This window comes from Danio rerio, chromosome 12, assembly GCF_052040795.2.
Source record: "Danio rerio strain M-AB ecotype USA chromosome 12, GRCz13ab, whole genome shotgun sequence".
Lineage (NCBI taxonomy): Eukaryota > Metazoa > Chordata > Actinopteri > Cypriniformes > Danionidae > Danio > Danio rerio.
Genome location: NC_141032.1, coordinates 28,460,188 through 28,486,269, shown reverse-complemented (window position 1 = coordinate 28,486,269; position 26,082 = coordinate 28,460,188). Strand labels below are relative to the sequence as shown.

At 35.2% G+C, this 26,082-nt stretch overlaps 1 long non-coding RNA gene across 1 annotated transcript in view; it reads right to left on the bottom strand.

Annotated features, from left to right (window-relative positions):
• LOC147834483 (uncharacterized) overlaps positions 1 to 25,097 on the bottom strand; it is a 122,469-nt gene extending 97,372 nt beyond the window's left edge. Inside the window, exon 1 of the long non-coding RNA XR_015504192.1 lies at positions 25,034 to 25,097. This is a non-coding gene — a long non-coding RNA (uncharacterized LOC147834483). The remainder of the gene's footprint in view (positions 1 to 25,033) is intronic.
• Positions 25,098 to 26,082: the final 985 nt, after the last annotated feature.

The window sequence follows — 26,082 nt, the reverse complement described above, 5'->3', positions numbered from 1 at the left end:
AAATACATGCTTGTACATTGTACTTAGGATTAATTAAATATATGCTTACAATCTGTAATTAATTTCTCTACTTGCACTGTTGAGCATCCCTTACAACCTAACCCACCCTTAAACCCATCACTACTATCTGTCTTTAGCCTTACCTGTGTCCCACCTCAAGAGCACCAGAAGTGTTCTGCAATACATTATAAACACAGTGAGTACATTGTATTTATTTTTGATGCAAGTACATAGTTAAGGCCACCCTTATATAAAGTGGGACCAAATATAAATATGACTCTTAAAATATCAGGCTAAATCAAGTGTTCATGGATAGTTTGAACTCCTTTTTGTTTCTGTGCTTCTATTGATGGTCAATATACTCTTGAACAGCAGTGGATCATTTTACATGAAACCTCATGGAAAGTGCTATAAACAGGGAACCATTCAAAAATGTTAAATGTTAGTACAAACAACAAAAAAAAAAAAAAACATATACAGTAAGCTTTTGTGGTAAAATAGTATTTTGAGCACATTGACAAAAATGTAAAAAAAAAAAATGTTGTTGCATCAAAAAGTATGGTCACCATCTGACAAGCTAATCCCAAAAAAGTGCTTAAAATGTCACTAAAATGCAGTATTTAATCCTCAATATTAAATAGAAAAATAGAAAATAAAGCAAATGGTCTACTTTTAAGAAAAAAGAACCAGCCCATTCAATAGGCTAGCTCCCAGCCTATAAACATCTGAAGACACATTTCGTCAAAACTTAACTGACTAAAAATAACACTCAGTTATCCCTTTTACCGACTAGCATCTGCTAAATGGCTAAATGTAAATATAAACAAATAGCAACTGACAAATGTAATTCGCATAATGGGGTATAGCATGTCTGGATTATAGAATAGCATGTCTGTCACCTTACAGCAGGAAGGTCCCTGATTTGACCCCTGGCTGGGTCAGTTGGAATTTCTGTGTGGAGTTTGCATGTTCTCTCCGTGTTCGCGTGGGTTTCTTCCGGTGCTCCGGTTTCCTCCACAGTCCAAAGACATGTGGTATACAGTAGGTGAATTTGAAAAGGTAAATTGGCGGTAGCGTATGTGTGTGCAAGAGTTTATGGCTGTTTCCCAGTGCTGGATTGTGGCTGGAAGGGCATCCTCCACTGTGTAAAACATATGCCGGATAAGTTGGCGGTTCATTCGGCTGATTAATAAAAGGACTAAGCCAAATAAAATGAATGAAATAAAATGAATGAATACAATTTTGTTGTTTATGTTGAATGTATTAGGCAGTATTAGAATAGTTAAGGTGTATTTTTTAAAAACAAAAGGGGAGGTGAGGATGGATGACACCATTTTTCACTAAAAAGTTTGTGTTTAAAGGGGTGAAGTAAGGATGTGTTTCATTTTGAGTGTTTTATTCCCTTATCTCTAATCCTTTGGGTCTACCTTAAAGAGCGAAAGCTCCGAAGGGATGAAAGGTGCGATGAACCAAAAATCTGTTCTTTGAAATGCATCACCTTGTTTTAAAATGTAACTTGCCAAAAATCAATTCATGCTGAAGGACCGTTTGTAGTGGGCAGTTTTGAGAACTGGCGATCATGATTTCACATTGGGGACTTTTTTTTTTAGTATATTGATAATTTTCTCTTTTGTTTCAACTACTTTCATGGCAGAGCAATTATTTTCACTAAGTGCACATCATTCTCAGACCTTTAAACTACAACATACATGATATCCATCACAAAAAGTAAATGAGACGATCATCAAAAATGCAATTAATCTCTTAATCAACTTAAAGGACACCTGGGAAAGCAGTAGCTCAAGTAGACGAATGGACTCTGTTTGATTCGTTTATGTTAATGAGTTTCCAGAGACACACTGAGCCTTCCATGGAAATTCATTAATTTGCTGCATTCAGCACGCTTGTCACTCAGGACCCTTTTATTGGTTCAGAAAACATGAAAACGCCAGATATCATGCTCTAATTGTCAGCCTGCTATTAAGATATTAGTCCAGCGTTGATAATGACATGAATGCATGTTGCTGGAGTCCTGCACAGCAATGTGATTTACTCCAAAGCCAGACAGGACAGAAAAATTCCCTCAAGACTGCAAAGCAATTGTGTTGCTTAGCAACAGCTGTAGCTGGGCTATCACCTTGTCACTGGTTTGTGAAATGTCAAGAAAAAGGGGGCAATGCTTGCAGCTTTTTTATTAAAGTGCAAAGCTAGATTTCGTGACACTCCTTTGTGTTTTGTTGTAAGTTTTGGAAGTTAAAGGCTCCTATGAGTGAGTTCAGCTGTAAATGCAAGAAGCCCTGCTGGGGAAAAAACAACAAAATTCTTCATAGAATTAAGAATGGTAACTATATTAGTTTTAATGGGAACTATAATTATCATTTGGGTACCTTCTGGTAATTTCTATCTTCTATTGGTGACATGTTAAAGGTGCAGTAGGTGATCTGCCAAAATGCTAATAGTTTAGCATAATACCTTTAAAGCATAGTCCCACCCCTGCCGTCCAAAGCCATGTGTCCTGATATCACAGTCTACTGATACTTAAATGGACCATCAAAATAATGTATTACCAAACTTTACAGTACTTTATAATAATACAATTCCAAAACAAAAAAACTGTATTATATCTAGCACATTTTCAGTTGTGTAGCAAGTAAAACTTGTAAATAGTGCAATATTTCATGCATGCAAGCATCGCTGGTGTAACTCTCTCACACGCTTTGTCCTAAAGCAACTACTGTATGCTTAGTGGTTGGCCAGCGGGTGCAGGAATTACACTTATTACTAAGCCATACTTACATGCTATTTCAGACAGAATATTCAAAGCAGCACGGTAAACAATATAGGGAGTGCATCAAAGGTTGTCATTGTTCAAAAATGAACCAATGTGAATATAAAACCAACTTTAGCTCAGTAAAGCAGACTAGGCGGAATAGCACTATTTACTGATGCTTTGTTGTTAAACTAAATAAAAATCTACATTATCCACGCTGTAAAAGGGAGCTTATGAAACTAAATGTAGCCACATCAATCTTTTCAGATTTCAGTGGCTGAACAACACCACCGTCCATATAACCCATTCGTAAAACAACAAAATCTACATCAGCTTTGCGTGACTAAAATATTTTCAACATAACCATAACATTACCTATCTAAAAGAAATATCCTTCATCCAGAGTGCAAGAGTAACTCTAATATTGATTCAGCATTCTGAAAAGTTTTGACTCAGCATTTGTTTTTACCAGTCACTCTTGTTTTTACCAGTCTTGTATGCATGTGAACACGCTTTCATGTGCAAGCAGTGGAGCTGTATGATCTGCTGCAGAGATGAGCAAATCTACATTTGTTGACAGATAATTTGTGCTACTTATCAGAATAATGGGAATTGTCCCCCGACAAATTTTAATTGGATGAACATTTTAAGTCTTATGCCTTACCTAGAATATAAAACTAATACAATTAGGTAATTTACAAGTCAATCACCTACTGCACCTTTAAAGTCTAAATTTACAATGTTTATTTTGCTAGCACACGTTGTATTCTTTAGGTGAACCATTAATCCATGCAAGTTAATTAACTGAAAAAGAAGTTTTGTTTTGGTAATCTTTAATCAAAGCCTGACCATTTGCTTTGGCCTTCTCTGCTGTTGTCAGTGTAATGTTTTCAGCAACAATATTCCTTAAAACACTACTCTTACTGATAGCTTGCTATTAGAAAAACTTCTGTTTTCTGTTTTAGTTGGAGGTCATCTTACTGAAATAAAAGTCTGAGCAACTTCCAGTTCATGTAGACTTTATAACCCAATTAACCCTCTATATCAGGGATGCCCAAAATCTGTCCTGGAATGCAGGTGTCTTATTTTAGTTCTAACTCCAATTAAATACACCTGAACCAGCTTATCAAGCTTTTTCTAGGTATACTAGAAACTTCCAGGCAGGTGTATTGCAGGAAGTTGAAGCTTAACTATGCAGGACATCGACCCTCCAAGACCGAGTTTGGGCATCCCTGTCAATGTTATGTTCCCAAACACACTGAAAACCATTTAAATGCATTGGTTAAAATGTTTTTTTTAAATTGTTACACAGCTGTGAGGTCAGATTGATCCTTTAAAAGGGCTTCCATGTAAATAATCCTAATCTCAATTAGCATATGCCCTCACTTCCATCAGGTGGTGCTGTAGTCACAACCCTATAGTGGAACAAGTGAGCATCAGATTGAGTTTCCTCAGCAGTGCTTAGTATGTAGTCAGAGCACACTTGCTTGACTCAAAGGAATTATGAAATATCTTTCCTAGTAGGGCTAATAAAATATCTGTCTGTGCCTTTCACACTCATAGCTCCAAATGCCTAGAGCTCTGTAACAGTTGATAAGCATTAGAAAGAGTGTGTTCTCTCTGAACCAGAGTGAATCGGAGGCAGTGTGCATTCAAGAGACAATTATTCCCATGTGCAAACAGCACAAGAGTTGACAGATCTATATATAGCAACAAAGCTCTAGGGTGATGCAGGACAGATTATTTACTCTATTCTGATATGTTGCGATGCATCTTAGTTCTCCAAAAATTAGAATCTGCTGTTAGTTTACTCACTCTCAGACTATGCAAGAAGTTAAAATGTAGGATTTCAAAGAAAAGAATTTAGCTAATGTGGCGTTGATGATTTATTAAAGTTAACATCCACTTATTCTGACAAAATAACATATTCACATGTTCAAACGAAATAAAAGGCACACCTGTGGCTCCTGATGATGCATTGAAGTTGATCTGCACAAGTAACAATTTACCATATTATTGTCTGTAATTCACAGACAATATTCTTTGACAATAATTGACTGACGATAATTAATTTTGGCACATGGTAATGAGTCACTGCATTTATCATATAGGTTACTCAAAGGTGCCGTCTGCGTATACCTATAGCTGAATAATTAGTGTTCATCGTTATAATAGCATACCTTGAGCCTCAGACAACGTTTCCTTTGAGTGTAATCAAAATAAAAATAATGTCATGAATATGCATAAGCCCCCAGTAGGGTTTGATTGGCCACAACATTTCTTTTATTTTTTTCTTTTGACATTATTAAATTCCTATGCATGTGGGACTCTTATTTTGAAACCGGGAGAGGCTTTAAGGAACAGTAGGAGCAGTTTTGATGTGAAGCAGACAGCCATGCATAGCAATGAAGTATCTGTTTATGTTCATATGTTTACAGTATTTTTTATATCCAAAGCTCGGGCTTTCAGAATAGAGTTCATTAATACTCATGGAAAATGAGATACAAACAGAGCTTTCTATTTGACCACACTTCATTATTATTGTTCATTTATTAATTTGCTGGAAATTAGAACTGAATTTAGAAATGGTTTTGAAACAAATCGTTGCCCTTAACAAATAAAATTAAATATGTAGGCTAATGGATGTCTTCAGTGGAGTACGTAACAATACCGTTTCCTTATCCATGAAAGTAAAAGAGTAAAGTGTAAAAGTAAAGAGAAAGTAAATAGGCCAAATGGAGGAGGCTCTTGGTTTTTCCCGCTAGTAAAACGTTCAGTTTTTCCTCTTACAACGTCCATCATGTAAATAGCAAATGCGCCATGACGTGGCTCAACTGACTCTTACGTCCGATTCACACGGGGCTACAGCGTCAACATATGAGGGCATGTCTGAAGTTGGGTCTGACGTGATCATCATAGCAGCATAAGCCAATGAGATTAGTGCGCAATCGACTACTGTCTGAGCAGGTGTATTTGCATAAAGTGATCTGATTGACTGACACTTCCGTTGGCGCTAGAAAAGTTGAGAATTTCTCAACTTCTGCATCAAGCAACGCCACTCTAGTGATGCCGACGGATCCACAATGCAGTTCAGCAATGCCTGACATCACCCTCTCAAAGTGAATGAAAAGCATTGACGCTGACACCCCATGTGAATGGGGCGTTAAAGGGAATTTGAGATTGATTGGTCTCTGATTGGTTTATTGCATGTTATGCTCAAAACACACTCATAACTCATTAAGAGAATAAGCACAACCATGTTAGAACATGCACCAGGGCGCAAAGCGTATTTTTCCATCTTTAAAATATAGCAAAAGTGTATTCAGACATGCCCTTATTGCTTTTGTGCCAAGGGCTTTAGACTTTGCGCCTAGATTGTTAGATATAGAGTCTAATGATCTAAGACTTTTTTGGAGATTTTTTTGCACAAACCACAAAACTTCTGTGTAGATATCAGAAAGCTATTTAAACACTGCATTAATATGTCAATGCACTCTATGTCACCTTTAATAGCTCTTCATTTTTTTAAACATCTAAAAAAAAAATTTTTTTTTTTACATTTTTTTTTTTACTGAAAGCCTTAAAATAATCTTCTTTAAATTACAATGAAATATCAAGTAACAATAAACTAAATGTACATTTGTGAAAAAAACCTCAAAACCATTGTACATTTTAATTTTTACACTTTAAGAACAACTGAGAGTAATAAAAAAATAGTGTTTAATGGGTTAATTGATAAAATATTAAAACAAAAATCTAGCTAAGAAAGAATTAGAGAAGCCTGTTTTGATAGAAATGCCTCAAGGGAACCTTTAGTAAGTCACATTGACTAGTGCAAAATTGCAAAATTTTCCATTGACCCTGATTGTGAGTTAATTAAGTTAAGCATTATGTATGTGAGCCTGTGGGCATGATGAGCTGATAGCTGCTGATCTGGAAGGGGAGGGTGCATAAACTATCGACAGCCTCTGATACAGAACTGTCAATAACCTGCCTGGAAATCGCACCATTCCTGCTGGCTGAGAATCACACTCTGTCAGTGCATTTAATGCCATCTAAGACTCCAGCCTGAACATTTAATAGGCATTAGACGAGCTGTACTTTCTGTCATTGCCACTTCACACACCTCAATTAGCCGTGAGTGTCTTCTGAAAAGTGTCATCCAGTGGACACTTTCATTCTTTTTCTGAAGGACTCTTTTGTAAAAAAAATCCTTTAAGCTGAACATGAAGCAACTTGCATTACTATAATGGTGTGGGTTTAGGCCTAGAGAACACTATTTCACCACTGTAGAGATGCTCCATCTCTTTGTCTTCTATATGACTTTGTTTCAGAATTGAAGAGTTACATTCTCCTCAATTCCCACTGGTGAAACAAGCATTAAATCAAAGTGAATTTCAATACTTTATCAGCTTGTAGACATGAATATTCTTCCCTTTTAAGTGCTATTAAGTTTGGAGTCTGGGGAATCTTCATTCATTCTTAAAAGAAATCATCTTTTGTACACTTTCTGCAATGTTTATAAATGAGGAGATTAAAGTCATTAACGAAGAGGTTAATTTTCCATAAAGCAATCCCAGAGCAATACTGTTTTAATTCCTATTAAAATGTTTAAAAAGTAATTAACACATTTGTGACTAGAGGGGATTTAGGGTTTTGTTTTTCTATATTTTTGTAATTTATCCCAGTTTTTTTCTTTTCAGACTTTAGCTTCAGCGTGTTTCATGTTAAAAATGATATGGCAGACTTGAACACCATGTAATTTAAAAAAATAATAATTAGAATTAGCTAATTTCCATCATTTTTTTAGTTCTTGCTATTCTCACTTCTCCCCCACTCGTATATTATATGAATAATTTGATGAATTCTTACATGTATATTCCTTTTTTGTCATATTTTTTCCCATTTATCACATTTGACACAAGGTTACCGCACAATTTTTAGATAATCAGTTTATATCTTGCAATAACAGCTTTTTTCTCTCTTAAAATTGTTAGATTATATCTCACCACTCACGCTATTTCTTTTTTGCATTATTTTTGAGTTATACCTTTAGTGCAATTCAGAGAAAAATGTTTATATAAAAGTTTATCAAAATTGTAACATTCTGTCATGCAGTTCTGATTGTGCATTACAGTTATCTTTTCCTCACAATCACATTGTCATGGTTTAGCTTTTTCACAAAAGCACAGGGACTGTCAAAACATATTTTATTTATTTATTTATTTACAAAACACTCACAAGAACACAGAAAGGAACAGGAATAGCAATATAACATTAGACAAAGGACTGAATTAAACTCGGGTATAAATACATAAGACATGATTAAACTGAATACAGTACATACAGGAGTGCGACACAGGTGGAACTAATGAAACTAATGAATGGTGGGAAAACAAATGAATCACATGACATAAACACAAGCACATGAAACACAACACATGGGAAAGCATATGACACAAATACATAGAAAACAACACAATGGAAACACTATGTAACACATTCATTCATTCATTTTCTTTTCGGCTTACTCCCTTTATTAATCTGGGGTCACCACAGCGGAATGAACTGCCAACTTATACAGCATATGTTTTACGCAGTGGATGCCCTTCCAGCTGCAACCTATCACTGGGAAACACCCATACACTCTGATTCACACACACTACGGACAAGTATCCAATTCACCTGTACTGCATGTCTTTGGACTTGTGGGGGAAACCTACGCACCCAGAGGAAACCCACGCAAACACAGTGAGAACATGCAAACTCCCCACAGAAACGCCACCTGACCCAGCCAAGGCTTGAACCAGCGATTTTCTTGCTGTGAGGTGACAGCACTACCTACTGCGCCACCACGTCATCATGTTGTGATATATGTAATTTTAAAAATCAAGATATAAATTTGCAACTGCAAAAAAATAAGTCATTATTATGAAATAAAAATTTAACCTCCTAGTACTTTTTTAATCTGTGATGGAAACAACCTTTTGTATGAAAACCGAACATAATCTAACATTTTTAAGTGAAGAAGATTTTTATTTTCTAAAGCTGTTTAAAGACACATTTAATTGGTTGAGTGGGGGGTTTGGCATATGAATCTACCATAATATGTCTTTGAAAAAAGGTGATGTGTGAAGGCTAAAGGGTCATAAAAGAGCATGAGAGAAGACTTGGGGATACAATGCAGAACCATCTGTGTTAATAGAGCCAGAAAAGCATGAAATGTACAATAAATGTAAATGGGAGAGAAGAGTCCAGTTTACATGTTTGAAATATAAACACTAGTCATGATTGCGAAATTTGAACTGTCCCTTCGGGTACAGGTGAATTGGGTTGGCTAAATTGTGTGTGTGTGTGTGTGTGTGTGTGTGTGTGTGGATGTTTTCTAGAGATGGGTTGCGTCTGGAAGGGCATCCGCTGCGTAAAAACGTGCTGGATATGTTGGCGGTTCATTCCGCTGTGGTCACCCCAGATTAATAAAGGGACTAAGCCAACAAGAAAATGAATGTTTCTGACATGTTTAATGCTCAATAGTCTATTGTCAGATGATTTTTGCTTTGGTCCGCAGTGATTCTGCCCACCTTAAGAGGAGCTTGTTTGCAGTGTGTTTCATGTTCATTGGTTTGTCAAATTATGGTACACCAAGGTTATACAAGGCTTTAGTGTGGATGCTGAGGAACCATAAATCCTTAAAGCTGTTTATTTTAAGGCTTAAACTGATGATAGATACAATCTGGCTCCTGCTTTTGAAGGCCGTGCGGTCAATTCTTTTGATGCCGTAAGCGAGTGTGATCATAGAGGCTTTTTAGACACTGCGCACAGCCTTCAACACCTGTGAGATGCTCTCTTAATGGATTCTCTCAGAGCTCTTTACTATTTCTCACTTGTTAAACCCTTGTCACCTTGCGTCTTTCAGCTCAGAGCATCATGTCCTTGTACAAAGAAAAGATTAAGTGAAGTTCCTCACATTCATACATACATACAGTACGTCCATCATCCCATTGTTTCCTCTCTGTTAGACATGCTGCAAATTTCCTTTGTGAAGATCAGTACAACCGTTACTCTGTTTCGCATTGTTAGCTTTCACTGTTGCCAATTCAGCTTTTTCTTTCATATGTGAAGTAGAATTAATTGATAAGACATATGAAGCAGGGGTTGAAGTTGTGTAGTTAGACTTTGCTCTCAGCAAGTTGGCCATGTTTTTTTTTTTTTTTTTTTGCTTTTTTTTTTTGCTTAAAATCTTTAAGAATTCTTCTCTGTAGTGATGGACAAATTGTCTTATTTAATTTGGAGTTATACTGTACCACATTCTACTAACAAGCTACTATTTTCTTTGATATAAAAGTTTTTAAAGGACAACCGACCATTAGTTTGTGTTAATGGGCACATTTTTACCCCTTTATAAGATGTTAGATAAGCCTTTGGTGTCTTTAGAATGTGTCTGTAAAGTTTCAGCTCGAAATACCCTTTAGATAGTTTATTATAGCCTCCAGAATCTGCCTGTTATGGTGTCTAAATACAGTGTAGCTGTTTTTGTTGCCTGTGGCTTTAAATGCAAATGAGCTGCTTCTCCCCACCCACCGTTCCCACGTGTCTGTTACTTGTCATGCATTTCGTCAGATAAACAGCAGTTAGTGACAGAGACAGACTCGGATGAAGCTGAAATACAGCTCTTTAGTCAAAAATACCAAGTAATTTTTTAATGCATTTGTGGTAGAGTTTATGGCTTTTGCCGTACACACACCCACACACTTTAGCATTTACTGACACCATCTGCGGTGGTGATTATTTTGGTTAAGACTTACACCAATTTTGCTGTCTTTATTACAAATACTCTGTTTTATAAATGTTTTAAACTTATAAAATGAATAAAAATCACAGAGAGTTGGAACAAATATTTTAATCTCAGTTTATTTGCAATAAAAATGCTCTGTGAACATGTACATGTCTTTATAGAAACATGGCATCTGTCAATCAATTTGGTGGGTGGGGAAAACCACACTCCTACATCATGTTGCGGTGGGGCTAAAAATCGCTGGGATTTGGGTCCTATTTTAATGTCAGGAAATGTTGAAAAAGAGACTTGTTGTCAGTGACAGTGGACACTATACATGCAGACAGTTCTTTCCAAACAGCTTACAAAAGTTGATTTTCATCATAGGTGTATTGTCTTTGTTATTATTGTTTAAGGGTGTATTCACACAAGGAAAGTGTCTTAGTTCACTTGATTTTGTCTGGACTAACCATGGTGTTGATTTGTTTTTATTCGGTGCGTTTGGATTTCACACTGCTTTCTGAAATGCTTGCTCACCCACGATGTCTGCAGTGCAATCATCAGCTGCGTTGTCAGAAAAACCAACACTAACAAACTCTTTCTGTTGCTGTGTGGGTCTGTTCACATTTTGCATTTTTTGCTTAAACACAAGTTCTTTATTTCAAATGTAGATGCACACAAGTAGTGAGCAATACATTCATGAAATGTGTATTATCAGCCTAGCCAGCAAACTATTTTGTGTTTAATAGACGTCTGATAGACATCTAAATGTAGACAGCTTGGCTAAAACAAGACTAAACTTGGGCTGTCAGTGAAAATCTAGTAGACATCTAAGAATAGTCTAAAACTAAAATAGTTATTAAACAGACAGATTTGACAGACTTCATATGTGTAGTCATTTATTTCTGTTTTTTGGCAACTAGTCTGTGTCATGAGGGTGCAGTGGGTAGCATGATCACAGCAAGAAGGTCGCTGGTTCGAGCTGCGGCTGGGTCAGTTGGTTTCTGTGTGGAATTTGCATGTTCTCCCTGTGTATGTGTGGGTTTCCTCCGGGTGCTCCGGTTTCCCCCACAATCCAAAGACATGTGGTACAGGTGAATTGAATAAACTAAATTGGTTGTAGTGTAGTATGTGTCTGAATGCACGAGTGTATGAGTGTTTCCTAATGTTGGGTTGCAGCTGGAAGCATATATAGTACATTGATTATAGAAACCTTTTAAAAAAAATAGAATCTTTAAAATAGCAAAATGCTGCTTTGTAAAGAAGTACATAATGCACTCTCACACTATTGTTATTGTACAATGGATATTCAGAGCTTGCACAATTTTGTATGAGGTTCACTAACATGACTTTAAAATAATACACTAAAATATTAAAAAAAATTACCCGTTTTACACAAAGAGTAAGGGCTGTTGTTAGTGATCTCAAAAGTCATTTCAGACCACTGAAGAAAATGAAGTGTATTTTGTCGCTGTTTTGCCGTGCAGTAGGATCATCATCTTGTCTGGTTCTGTCAGGGCTTAAATACACTGGGATGAAACTTCCTGATCAATAGAGTTTCCCATGTATTGATTTGTGGCATGGAAAGTTGCAGTGAGAGATTTTTTTAATCAGTAATGTGAGGCGCGGCGTGTTGCTGTTTGTGGTAATGATTCATAAGAAGCAGCTCTGTTATTCTTTGATGTTCACTCGAGTCAGATGATTTAGGTTATAAACTGCTGCTGCCTCTCTGAAGAGAACTAAATGTCTATAAAGTCATAAATTGCTGCAGAAGCTGATTTAGGAAGAAAACTGTTGGTTCAACGCAGGAAGTACAATACAAGCAAGAATTACCGAAAAAAAAATCTGATTAACTCTTTATTTACAATTCTTTTTATTATTATTATTTTATACAAGTTATCACTTTCTGTTAAAATTATTGCAAAATTTCAGTTCCTTCAATAAAGTGTCATTCATTCATTCATTATATTATTTGGCTAGTTTCTTTATTAATCAGGTGTTGCCACAGCAGAATGAACTGCCAACTTATCCAGCAAATATTTTATGCAGTGCAACCCATTAAAGAAAGTAAGCCGAAAAGAAAATGAATGAATAATAATAATAATAATTGAAAAAATTAAGACATCAATACATTTTACAAAGTAAAACAAACAACTAAGACTAGAAAACACACAGGACATCCAATTAAAACAATCTAAGATTTTAGAATAAATACAAAAATAAACCTTCTGTGCATTTTGCACATATGTGCTCCTTTGGATGAAATTGAATTGCACCACCAATAAAGGGGAAATACGTGTGCATAGTTACCATAGAAATACAAGTTTTTAGCCCTTTATTTTATCAATAATAGTAAAATATAATTTTTGATATATGTTATTTACCACTAGCCAAAATGATTGCCCCATACTTTATTTTTAATTATTTGAAGTTACTGTGTGATTTTTTTTTTAATAGTAAAATGTTTGTTTATTTTAAATTATGTTGCTTTTCATAAATAAAATAAGAGTTTATTTACCAAAATTTGAATAAATTGTCCTTTCTCCAATCATGCAGTTGCTTAACATGTGATGCTTCATATTTGTTTATTTTTGAGTTGTGCATGAACATAAATAAAGGTTTTGTTTAAACCTGTATTATTTATAGTAGTAGTATATGTTGGGGGTGCATATACAGTATACATGTATATACCCCAATGGCTCTTTTAAAAATGCATTTGCCAAAAATATCAGAAATGCCTTTTTGCAGAAAAAAAGGTTCCGTAGCCCTGCTATAGAGCATAAGAAGAGTATCTTCTTGAAATCTTCTTAGAAAGGTTTTAGGACCACACCCACCCCCGCCCCCAATTTTTTTTATTTTATTTTTTTTATTTTTTTGATGGTCTTCAACAAAAGTGACAGAGTGAAGTCTAGGGATATTTCTGAAATGGGGAAAAAGTCTTAACGAACAGATGTGACATGAAAGACAGATGTGAATCTCTTACATTATAGTTTGTGAGTCACCAATGTTTAAAATTTAATAACCAGCTGCATAAAACTTAAATAAAGTCTTTTCTTTATTAAGACACAAGAAGTTTTTGGACATCAATATTTTAATCTCAGAAAGATATTTTTCTCAATTTCTTTTGCTCAGTTGTCGATTGAAATGTTTATAAAAAAAAAAAAAAGTTTAGATCTCTGAACAATTAGCTTATTGTTCACGTCAGAGTTCCATTGCTTATTTATTTAAGCAAATTACAAATGCTTTGACACGTGTACAAACAGTAAGTATAATCGTCTGCAGTTTGGACAAAAACTAATTGCATATGGCTTGTTGAACAAAACTAAGTCGTTTCTCATTGAGGCTGTCAAACACTTCACAACTTCTCAATCATTTTTGATTGTGTAAGCCACCACACTCAAAATTATTTATTTAATTATCAAACATTTGTATACGCACTATAAATATCTGAAATTGTATACACACCATAATTATCTGAAATTGAAATTGGTAAATGAATTCTATAGTTGCAATAAAATTTGCGTTATCTAATCATCAATCAAGTTTGGTAGTGTATATACAGTTAGGCCCATAAATATTGGGACATCGACACAATTCTAACATTTTGGCTCTTTACACCAACACAATGGGTTTAAAATGAAACAATTTGTGCTTTAACTGCAGACGGTCAGCTTGGTTTGAGGGTATTTCAGCTGTGGAGCTAAGCTTCGCCCATTGAATTGGCATTTAATTGGCCCGTTTTCATATCTTCAGAAGTGATTGGTTGTCTAAAGCACACCCAAACGTCTGTTTAAGACAGACACATGTAGGAGTTCCCTTATGAAGTGGAACCAGAGTTTTTCACTCCAGCCATCTTCGTCTTGAAGAATTCCCCCTTCCACCCCTACTCCTTCCCTTCTCTGATAAGGCCAGTGGTTAGCACTGTTGCCTCACAGAAAGAATGGTGCTTTTTCGGCCCCTCGTGTGAAGTTTGCAAGTTATCATCATGTTAGCATAGATTTCCCAGTTTCCTCTTACCGTTCAAAGACATACACCATAGGTAAATTGACTACAACAAAATGGCATTTTAAGGCAACTCTTAGCCAGATTTATCTCAGCACGTTCACTAACAGGGGAGTTCATGAAACTTACCTGAGCTCAAACTTCCCTCTCGCCCTTCAGACAGGTAGGAGCCCCGGGCTCAAGGATATTCTGAGCTCAGGGCTCTCCCACGGAGTTCTGAAGTTCTAGCAAACAATGTGCCAAAATGTGCCAATGCAACAGCGAAAGACTGTAAAAAAAAAAAGAAAAAGAAATGTGACCATGCCTAGAATGGATAAAAATCTGAGTGTCATCTGCATTAAAATTTAAAAATTGCATTCAAATAATCTTAAGAACAATCCAAGTGGAAATATGTAAATGCTGAAAAGAAAGAGGCCTAAAGCTGAACCTTGAGGAACACCTATATACATTTATATACATTTCAATTAATTAATAATTTTTAATTTTTTAAATGTTTATTTAGATTCATTTCAGCTGAATTGGCATTAAATTGTTTAATATTGTTAAGAAAACATATCAGGCAGCATGGTGGTGCAGTGGGTAGCAATCTCACCTTACAGCAAGAAGGTTGCTGGTTTGAGCCTCTGCTTGAGCATTTGACTTTCTGAGTGGAGTTTGCATGTTCTCCCCGTGTTGGTGTGGGCTTCGTACGGGTGCTCCGGTTTCCCCCACAAGTCCTAAGACATACGATATAGGTGAATTTGGTAAGCTAAATTGTCAGAAGCATATGTGTGTAAATGGAAGTGTTTCCCAGTAATGGGTTGCAGCTGGAAGTGCATCCGCTGTGTAAAATATATGCTGGATAATTTGGTGGTTCATTCCGCTGTGGCGACCCCAGATTAAAGAAAGGGACTAAGCCGAAAAGAAAATGAATGAATAAATGAAGAAAACATCTCCAAATACTGTTATTTAATTTATAATTAAATCTGTATTCATCTCTATCATTTTTGATCAGTCGTAATTGAAAAAATGACTTTTTTACACCTTAATTTCTGTGATTTTAGAGATAGATATATTTTGCTCTGTTATTTTATAAAGCACATCTGTGTATTTATAGCTTCCCTTCCACGTTATAGATAGTACATTGTACAGTCTACTTTTAAACAGATGTCTCAGCAGACTTTTCCATCCAGTTGACTTCTCTCACATCAATTCCCCTTGTTTTGCCATTGCAATCTCTGACACCTGATTTCTCAGTTTGCTCTTGCTCGTTTTCATTGCATCTTTACTCACATTATCTCACTCAGTGCTGTTTGCTCATGCGACCCCTGTTTATGAAAGGGATGAAGGCTCTACCTGTGCATGTGTTTCCATGTGGGAGGGAATGCTGTGGGATGGGATTATTGTGGGATTTATGTACTTAAAAAAATCCCATCTCCCTTTTTTCATGGTAATCCTTCCATCAGTGTAAATCCAGGCTTCCAATCACTGCAGACTTCCACGCCGATGCTCTCTGACATGACTTAAGTCCACATTTGTCTTGTACGTCTTCAGAAAAATCCACAATTTTTCCATGGCACACAAGGAAGTCAACAGAAAACACAATTTTTCAAGTGTAATTTTTTGACTATTTGCCCAGCTGCAGGCTTTATTCTTAAATATGACTGGATGAGGAAAAAAAGATGCAGCAATGACTCAGCTGGCTACATGCATGGACATTGATTCATGCAATGAAATTACAGATGTATTTGCGTCACCTGTCAAGCGTGCAGAGGTCTATGAACAATGAACTCAATCTAATGTTCACTTAAAGCAGATAATAAAACCATCTTTTACCACAGATGACTGGAATTAAAATGAATGTAGTGATTAAATGTATTGTTAGATGTTAGGAAATATCTAAAGTGATTGTAAATTTAAAGTCATTGATCATCATATTCACCCTTAACCCTCTACCACACGCATTATGATAAATCTATTTAAAAAAAACATTTGACTATTTTTCTTTTCTTAAAATAGCTTAACTTGAAGTGCAAAAACGTCCAACAGTGGACCTAACTTAGAAATTTCAAATTTAAAACTTTCCTTATAATTAATTTTTTTTGTTGTTTGAAACGGTTTAATTGGTGTTGCAGTATTATGAGCTTTAACACAGAACTTATAAATGACACCTTAAACATACTTTCCAACAACTCATATTCAACCAGCTTTCATTTATTCCACTGTTTTTTTTTCTGCTTAATATTATTAGAAACAAACCTAATATTGTATTAGTGTTGCCATTTGGTAACATGTACATTTGATCCATTTACAAAAACTAATTTGATAAAAGTTTTGAATATTTCATCATAACTTACTGGAGATGATGTTTCAGATTTTTTTTGTGGATCTGACATAATTTGATCCTTTGTTTTTATTGACGTTTACATTTGCTTTCAGCAACTACTCACAATAAACGGCAGTCTTTCAGAAATTACAACACAGCATGTCATGTGACTTAACCAAAGCACATGCTACTCATAGTCTTCTTTTTCCAATAAAAAAAAAAATGAATGTTGGTCTTAAAGAAACAGTGGCATGGAAATTAGCATAAGTATCATGTTGCCATATGGTGACACCATGCAGTAAAGGGTCACGAAACACCAAAACACATTTTTTGAGATGTTGACAGTCATATATGTGTCCCACGCTGCTAAATCCACTATTAGGACAAATATATTTCACCAAAAAGTGAAAATTGGTTGTTGGTACAATGTGACATCTTTGAGTTTTCATCATTAGTTCTAGAGAAAAGGTGCATTCGATTTGAACCATGGCTGCAGCTGGTGATAAACAAGATTAGCCGAGCGCTGGTGGGGGTGGAGTTGGAAATGGAGCCATCAAGCCGGACACTTCGGGGCTCAAAGTTGTGGCAGTTATGATGACCGATCACAGGGCGTCATCATCATTTATTTTTTTATTTATAACAACAAAATATTTACAGGACAAATAAAACAGAATGCAATCTCTACAAACTATGGTTCATTTTTAAACAACAAGGGAATTATAAATTAAATTTAGGTAGCTAATAACAAACTCAAGAGAAAAAAAAGGGAAATGAGAGGGTTATATAAACATAAAAACTAATAGGCCTATTAAATACAACGCAATAAGCACTAATTCTAGGTGTTTAAACATCTCTCTGTTGGCTAATACTTCTTGTTTGAATATGCTAAAAAGGGGTTTACAGTTATTTACATTTATAGCCTAGATATAAAACTGTCCAATAGATATTAGTGTAAAACCCCCCAAAAAAGTGTTTTGATTAAGTCTTAAACAATGATTAAGATTATTTTGGATAATGAAAGCATTTTTTTTTTTAAAGCACTTCAATCCGAAAAAATTGAACAAAGGACTTTCACAAAAGAAGTGAGCTATACTTTAAGTAGAAATTTCCCAGGAAGAGCAAGGTACATCAATGTCACTTTTAAAATTTGTGCAAAACAGCTTCAGAAGACATAAAGTATTTTATAATCATATTAATAATTTTATATTTATTTAATAAAATAGCTTTTTAACATAATTTGTTTAGAAATCTTTATAGGGGTGTCAGGGTCAATGATGATAATTATTTTATTAATTCTGTAAGATTTCTTTGAGTTAAAATTTAGGTTATTCACTAAAATATATAATTTAAATCGTTTATGGAGCTGAATACAGTAGTCTGTATAAAAAAGGACGAAATTAAACCTATGCAAGCAATCTAGTCTTCATAAACAAATTATTTCAAAGAAGATACTGCAGTAAAATATCTGTAGTGTTTTAATAAGTATAATATATACAAGATAGAGATTGTATAAAAAGTAAACTCTTTGTTTCGAAGTTTGTGAGACGGAAGTTGTCCAACAATAATCTCAAAACACATGTGGTTGTTGTCATGCAGTAAACTCAACCATTCGTGTAATATCATTGTCGTCATCGCAGCTCCTGCTGTCGCTCTTTAGACGCTGCAGCGGCTGAGTCCACCTTTTGTTCTCGTAGGGCTGTTGCGGAACTTTGATGCCACATGTGACAGTCACGTGGCGTCTGCGCAGTGTCAAGCCGGACAAAATTTCTAACCTTCATGCACCGCTTTGTAAAAAAGCTTGTATGGTATTTTTAATACATTTTGGACTGCAGCAATCACTTCCTGCACACGGAATAGATGACTTTTCTGCACTGATGGCATTCTGAAACTGAAAAACTTTGAGAAAAATTTAATTAAATATGTGAAAAACACATCTAGCACATATTGTAACATATTTTAGCAGATTTACATTTTGCCGGCCATTTCAATGCCATTTCAATGCCATTTCAATGAAAATGCTAATTAAAATTCCACCACATTAAACAATACTGTCTGAATGACTTATTAAGGTCTCTATTTATCATACTAAAAGGGACACATGCATCTCCCCAGAGCACTAACAAGTTATCATTCACGACTTTTCACACCTGTCCATGAACTGTGAAACAGTCTACCACTCTGACCCAATGTTGAAGAATTACAACATAGACATAACTAGCTCTAAATCAAATTTGGTTAATGTTTTCTAGAATAACTAAATATTTGTGTGTTCTACACATTAAAATAAACACATAAAAATATTTAAGAAATTATGCTTACTTAAATCTTGACAAATCCAGACGTGCAACATTAAAAGAGATCAGCTCAATGAGAAAATTGCAGGTAGAGTAAATTCATGGCAGGATGACCAGGCCTATAAACAATCCAACTATCCAATTGCATCATGAGGACACACAATAGGACTCAGTCAAGGTTTACTATTATGTAATTATTTATGATACTGTGACAGAAATGTATTTGTTTGTAACAGTATATTGTGTAATGAAGGGTGAGTGTGACCCAGTGGCAAACTTAGTATAGTGCAATACATTAAATCACACAGGAACCTCAGTTTTTTCTAAAAAATCTGTTTTTGAATTGTAAGGTTTTATCTCACATGTTTTGCCAAAATTGAATTATCTTATTCTTACTCTGTGTCAACCAATGCATATGTTTCGTTTCTGTTTTTGCAGCTGGTTATGGTAGCAAAAGTGGCGTAAAGGTTTTCTCAGCTGCTTTGGTACATTTTTTTCAGATCAGAATTGAAATTTGCAAAACAGTAAGCTCACTTCTTAAAACAACGCTTAAAAAATAGCAAAAACACCATGGATTACATGCAAAAGCCAGTCTTTTTCTTAAAATTGTTAGTCAATCTCTCAAAAATAAATTTCTGCGTCAATGAACATATCAATGCCATCAGAATGACAAGTCCTTGTCTCATTGTGTATGGATAATATGTCAAATTACTTAGTCTTGTTGTCAGTATAACAGTGTACTCTGGAGGGCTGTTCTGTTATAAACTATGTTCACATTTATTTATTTTTTGCTGTTTGTACTGTCATTTGTTGACAGATCATGTCATTGTAATAAAGAAAGGAAAAGACAGCACTGCATAACACAAAGAAAAAACAAAACAAAAGTAGAAATGTGAACATAGGACAATCTCCTTTCAGATACACCTTCATTAGAAAAAGATTTACCTGGGAGAAATTGACCAGATTTAGGAAAAAAGTTTAATAGAAAGTTTAGAAAAATGCTTCATGATAAAATGTTATGACAACTTGTTTAGCCTTTTTGCATGTAAAGACTTATGCCATGAACAAATTATTAAATTTTGTGGGGGATGAAACTATTCAACAGACACCAAAATAATACATTTAGATCAACATGACATACACAATTGATAGAAAACATCAGATAATTGCACATAATCATTTACATGGATGTACAAAAGCATTGTTCAAACTAATGAGAAACAGCTTTTTTGATGCCCACAAGTGACACTATGATGTAAAGATTGAACAGGTAGTTTTGAGAATTTCAATTTTGATGTGAGAAATGGACCAACATGACTGAGAAAAAAATATATATAAATAAATAAATAAATAAATAAACAGAATTTTTTAAGGTTTTAGATTTTATATAGTTTAGAAAAATTATATTACAGAACGTCTTGGCTACAAACACAATAGGGAACAAGAAAACCTAATTGGGAACGGAGACCTGTGTCTTGAGAAAGACAAATGGGAGGTTGCTAGATGATCAATCACTCTGAAAAATTAGAAAACATGTCAGGCAGAGCTCAGCTCCACAGGTGTCTGCAATAAGTCATTAACAGAGTCTATCAGCTGGTGCCTGTAAAGCCAACATTTCATTGGCTGCATCCGAAACCACATACTTTCATACAGTATATAATATTAAAAACTGTATGTGTGCATCCCATGCACGCTGTTCTATCCCATAATGCCCCGTGAGAAAATTAATGAATGGGAGTGAAGCAAAGCAACTGACGCAGGTCGCATGATCATGACAAAATGACGGAAGTAGTAGTAGACAGACAGACAGACAGACAGACAGACAGACAGACAGACAGACAGACAGACAGACAGACAGACAGACAGACAGACAGACAGACAGACAGACAGACAGACAGACAGACAGACAGATAGATAGATAGATAGATAGATAGATAGATAGATAGATAGATAGATAGATAGATAGATAGATAGATAGATAGATAGATAGATAGTTTTAGCTTCATTTATTTTATATTTGAAGTGATTGTACTGGACAGCAACAATAAAAAACCTCATAGAATTGCAGGCAGTAACAATGGCCTTTATATATTTAATCAGAAAATAAATCTGTCTTAAAGTCTGCAGGATAAGTACCTAATAACCAAAGGAAAACACTAAAAGATTGCCAAGCCTTTCCCTCTGTTTTTGGCCAGAAATAAATATGTCGGCCAGGGTTATGTGGTGATTTGCAGTGGCAAAATGAGCTCAACCAGAGTCTGAGAGGAGAGTAATATGACCAATCTCTTCTTTTGTCTCAGGAGGAATCTGAGTGCCAAATTCCCTGCTCAGATTCTACACTTTAATCATCTCCAACATTAAGGCACATTTATATTTCCTCTACTATCTTGTTCTAGAAATCATTTTGTACGTCCAGTTTTGTTTGAAACAAAACTCAGAAACATCAAAGATTTTAATATGTTGTGCATTTTATTAAATTCGACAGAGTATATATATGCATATATATGCATATATATATATATATATATATATATATATATATATATATATATATATATATATATATATATATATATATATAGTAATGTTTTTTAAATTTTTTTAGTTTTGTTAGTTTATAGTTTTTTTTAGTTTGTTATTTTTCGTGTGTAACACTTTATTTTAGTAGACTATTTGCTTAAATTTACTGATATTGTTCAGTGGTTAGCACTGTCACCTCACAGCAAGGAAGTCGCTGGTTTGAGCCCTGTCTGGGAAAGATGGCATTTCTGTGTGGAGTTTGCATGTTCTCCCCATGTTTGCCTGGGTTTCCTCTGGGTGCCCCAGTTTCTCCCACAGTCCAAAGACTTGTGGTATAGGGGAATTGAATAATCTAAATTGGTTTGGAATAAAAGGACTAAGCAGAAGGAAAATAAATGAATGAATAGTTTAAATTGTGATTATTGATCAATCCTTTTTTGATTACAAACTCTAATGCTTTACTGTACATGCAACAAAATGTGATTGTGTATACCCACTGGATCATTAACAGCGAAGATGCCATTCTGGGCAGCCCCATTAATGTTTTATGATTAAATTAACATCACAGAGCTTCACATATGGCATGATGCAAGTCCTGCTGTCGTTTTTAAACATAGATTGCTTAGATTCACGAGACCAAGAGGTGAGCCAGTAAATATTAAATAAAGATCTGAATGCCAGATTTGAAAGAAATGAAAGAATCTACAGGACAGGAACCGAGAACCACTGCTATAAACAATGTGCAATCTATAAAGTGTTGACAAAAAGCCCTCAAAATTAAAGTAACACTGTTAACACTTGGTGACCTTGAGAAAAAACTGCAACCGTAGACCAACAATTTGCATGAAATTTATTTATTTATTTATTTATTGATTTATTTATTTATCTTTGTATTTGTTTCTTTATTTATTTATTATGTTTATTTATTGAAGTAGAATCTGATGTTCACTGAAACAGAAACGCATAAAATAGAAAAGGATCACTGTTTTTTTTTATTTTGTAATTGTTATAACCTATTAAAACCATAAGAACTGTAAAAAAATACTTTTATATTCTTATGAAAGTTTTTTTTAATGAACACCTACACACAAATACACTGTCAAAAAAATGCTGGGTTCCATACAAATCCTTTATGTTGTCCCAACACAAATCGATTAAGTTAACTTAATTGTTTTTACAAATGTAAGTGGATTGAACATAAAACTATTAAGTTATCCCCCTAAAAATTCAAGAATTGTGTTGATTCAGCTCATTTTAAATACGTTGATTGAACAAGCAGCAAAAATCATTGTTTGAGTGTAATTTAATTCTGTAGTGATGAAACTTTGTGCCTACTTCCACATTACACAGACATGCACACAAAACATCTCATGCAGAATCTTGACAGCGTTTTCCTAAAGCCACTGCAACGTTTTCACTGTTTCTGGCAGGATCTGTATAAGAGTCAAAGATAAAAAGCTGCTTTCAAGCATAAAAACAAGAGTAGTAATAAAGCTTTAATTTAGTTCTTCCCACATTAAAACATGACCTTGACCATTTAATATAAACAGCATTTATGACCATCATATGTTCTGGCCATAATTTAAGGCACCTATTAAAATTGCATTGTTATAAAAGCGCCAAGATTTGTCATTTACAATCTTTAAACAACTAGCAAGAAAATTTTAAATGGGTGGTCCACTATGATATTATATTTAAAACTTTAGTTGATGTGGAATGTATCTGTGTGAACATAAACAACATCTTACATCAATGTAAGACGCTCAAAATTCAATAAAAAAGGGAAATGTTGTTTTTTACAGAGTTAGCTTAGCAAAGCCTACAGACAACAAAGTTTGGGGACTACAAAAAATACATCTGGGTTAGTGAGATCTCAAATGCTCCAAGTTACATGCATTCACCATGCGCATAAACAGTACAGGAAAGATGCATGGCCATAGGTTCTGTAATGTTATAGCAGAGAAAGCTAAAATGCTGTCTAAACACTCATATTTCCACTGAGTTTGTTCTGTTTCTGTATTTGAGCTTCCAAATGACACAACACAAACAGGGAGATGCTTACAATTTGATTTTAATTAAGTTCCACAGAATTATATATAAAAAAAGATATAGCTAGCATTTGACTAAGGACAGATTATAGAATCTTTGCCAGTTCAGTGTTGGATTCGGCTAAAAACTAAAACAAGGAAGGAGCAGCTCCAATCATAATAGAAGAAGCTGTGGATTGTGAGCCACAACCTGTAAGTGTTTTTATTTGTTAAAATTGATAAATTACATACATAGTTTCTAGCAATAATGGTATTTTGTAGCAAGGATGTTAAAAAGGATGTAAACAACAGGAAATGCAGTTTAGCACAGCTAACAATTTAGCTACAACTTCATATTTATCTTTCAAACCTCTGTCTCTCTATGCTGATGCTTTCAGTGTTTCTGCGGATGCTTTCCATGCATTCTACTTCTCCAATAACAAACTCGCAAAAGATATGTCATATAACTTACACAGGCTTATTCTGAATCTATATGATAGACACTTGTCAGATTTTATTTCAGAGAGCAGGCATGAGGTCAGCTGGTCCTGTCTGATTCAGGCACAAACTGATAAGGCTAACAGCGTCTCTCACTGACAGTGTTTAAACAGTGTTTATACAGCACAAAATACACTGACACTAGAGGTGTCAAAATTAATTTTTTCATCAGTGCACCACGTTGCAGATGGGTACAATTTGATATTGGTTCAGTAATAGATCATAACCGGTTATTACATACTGACGTCATTTGTATCATATGTGCAATGTTGCAGTAGAATACTATGGCGAAGGAGGTGAGGGCAATAAATAAAACGCTCCTACTACTTTAAAAGTAAATACATATGCACAATTAAACTGCTTGTGAGTTTGCTGGAAAGTCTTTCATTGACACTGAAGAAGGCACAGCACACATGCCGCTTTTTCACTACTTGGGAGAAATGCTGTAAAAAACCATCTTAGACAACTTAGACAACTTCAGACATATGACCCGCTGGCCTGTTTGTAAGGTAACTTTTCCTCTCCTCTTGACTATTAAAATGAGGCATGAGCGTGCCTGAGGTGTTTTCTTCACTGTGTCTATTATGGATTACCTGTGATAACCGCGCATTATGCACATATAGACTGTAACCGCGGCTGTTTTTCCCACGTCACTCATCGGTGAACAGCGCTTTAATTTTTTTTGTTTGAAACTTTCAAAAAGGTAAAATTAAAGGTACACATATCTGACTGCTTGTATTAAAGGACAAAATTGTGTTACAAATAACATAAAAATTTTATTATATTTAGATTTCCCCGTGATGGGTTGCAGCTGGAAGGGCATCCGCTGTGTAAAACCTATGCTGGAAAAGTTGGTGGTTCATTCCGCTCTGGCGACTAAGCTGAAAAGAAAATGAATGAATGAATGAATGAATAGTATATGTATAGATTTTAATAAAAAAAATTTATTGTGCTGCGAAGAAAAAATCTAATTGTGTATGTTAAGCATCATCAATGCACCGTGATGCACTGAGCTATTGAATTAAACCGAATCGATGGTATGATAATCGTAACCGAACTGAACCATAAGACCAGTGTAGGTTCACATCCCTACTGGTGACCTGGAGCCTGTCTGCAAATCACAGCACATTATGTTAGCTGACCAATTAGAGCCTCTTGAGGGTGGGCCTTTTGGAGGAACTAGGAAATATGACAGGTGAGGATAATTATGCAGCTTTAGTTTTTATTTAAATATGTCTGCTACTCTGAATTATGTCGGAACATTATTTTATTGACATTTTGACTTTCATTTTTGCAAAAAATTTGAAACATTAACATTGTTCTCCCAGTGTATGCGTGGGTTTCCCCCGGGTTCCCAGGATTTCTCTCAAAGCCTAAATACGCTCTACATCATAGACCTTATAAACCTAAGGCTGTACTCACACTATGTACAGTTGCCTTAAACTGGGCCAAAGCACGTTTTTCCCCCCTTCCATCTCCCCCGACGGTCTGCACTAACATTACATTCGGGCCTGGGCACGCTTACATCATCGATGCTGCGCTGTTCAGTAAGCGCTCTCACTCAGCATAGTGGAGATTCCTTTCGTTATGTCTTTAAGTCGTTTGATATGCAGTGTCACACAGTCAAATATTTCGCCGAACAGATCAGCCACCTTTGATACTCATAAACAATCATAAAGTCCTCGTGCTGCAGGAATTAGGAGGTTTGCTGAAGGTCGTGCAGTGAGGGGTTTGTGTCTTTAATAGGGATGGGAAGATTAACCGATATGTATCGATACGCGGTCATGTGCGTGCACGATGCGAGTGCATCGGTTGAGCAGCAGAGGATGAATGAAATTTTGGAAGCAAATCGAGATGCATCGGTTTTTGCGAGATGCATCGATTTTTCCGAG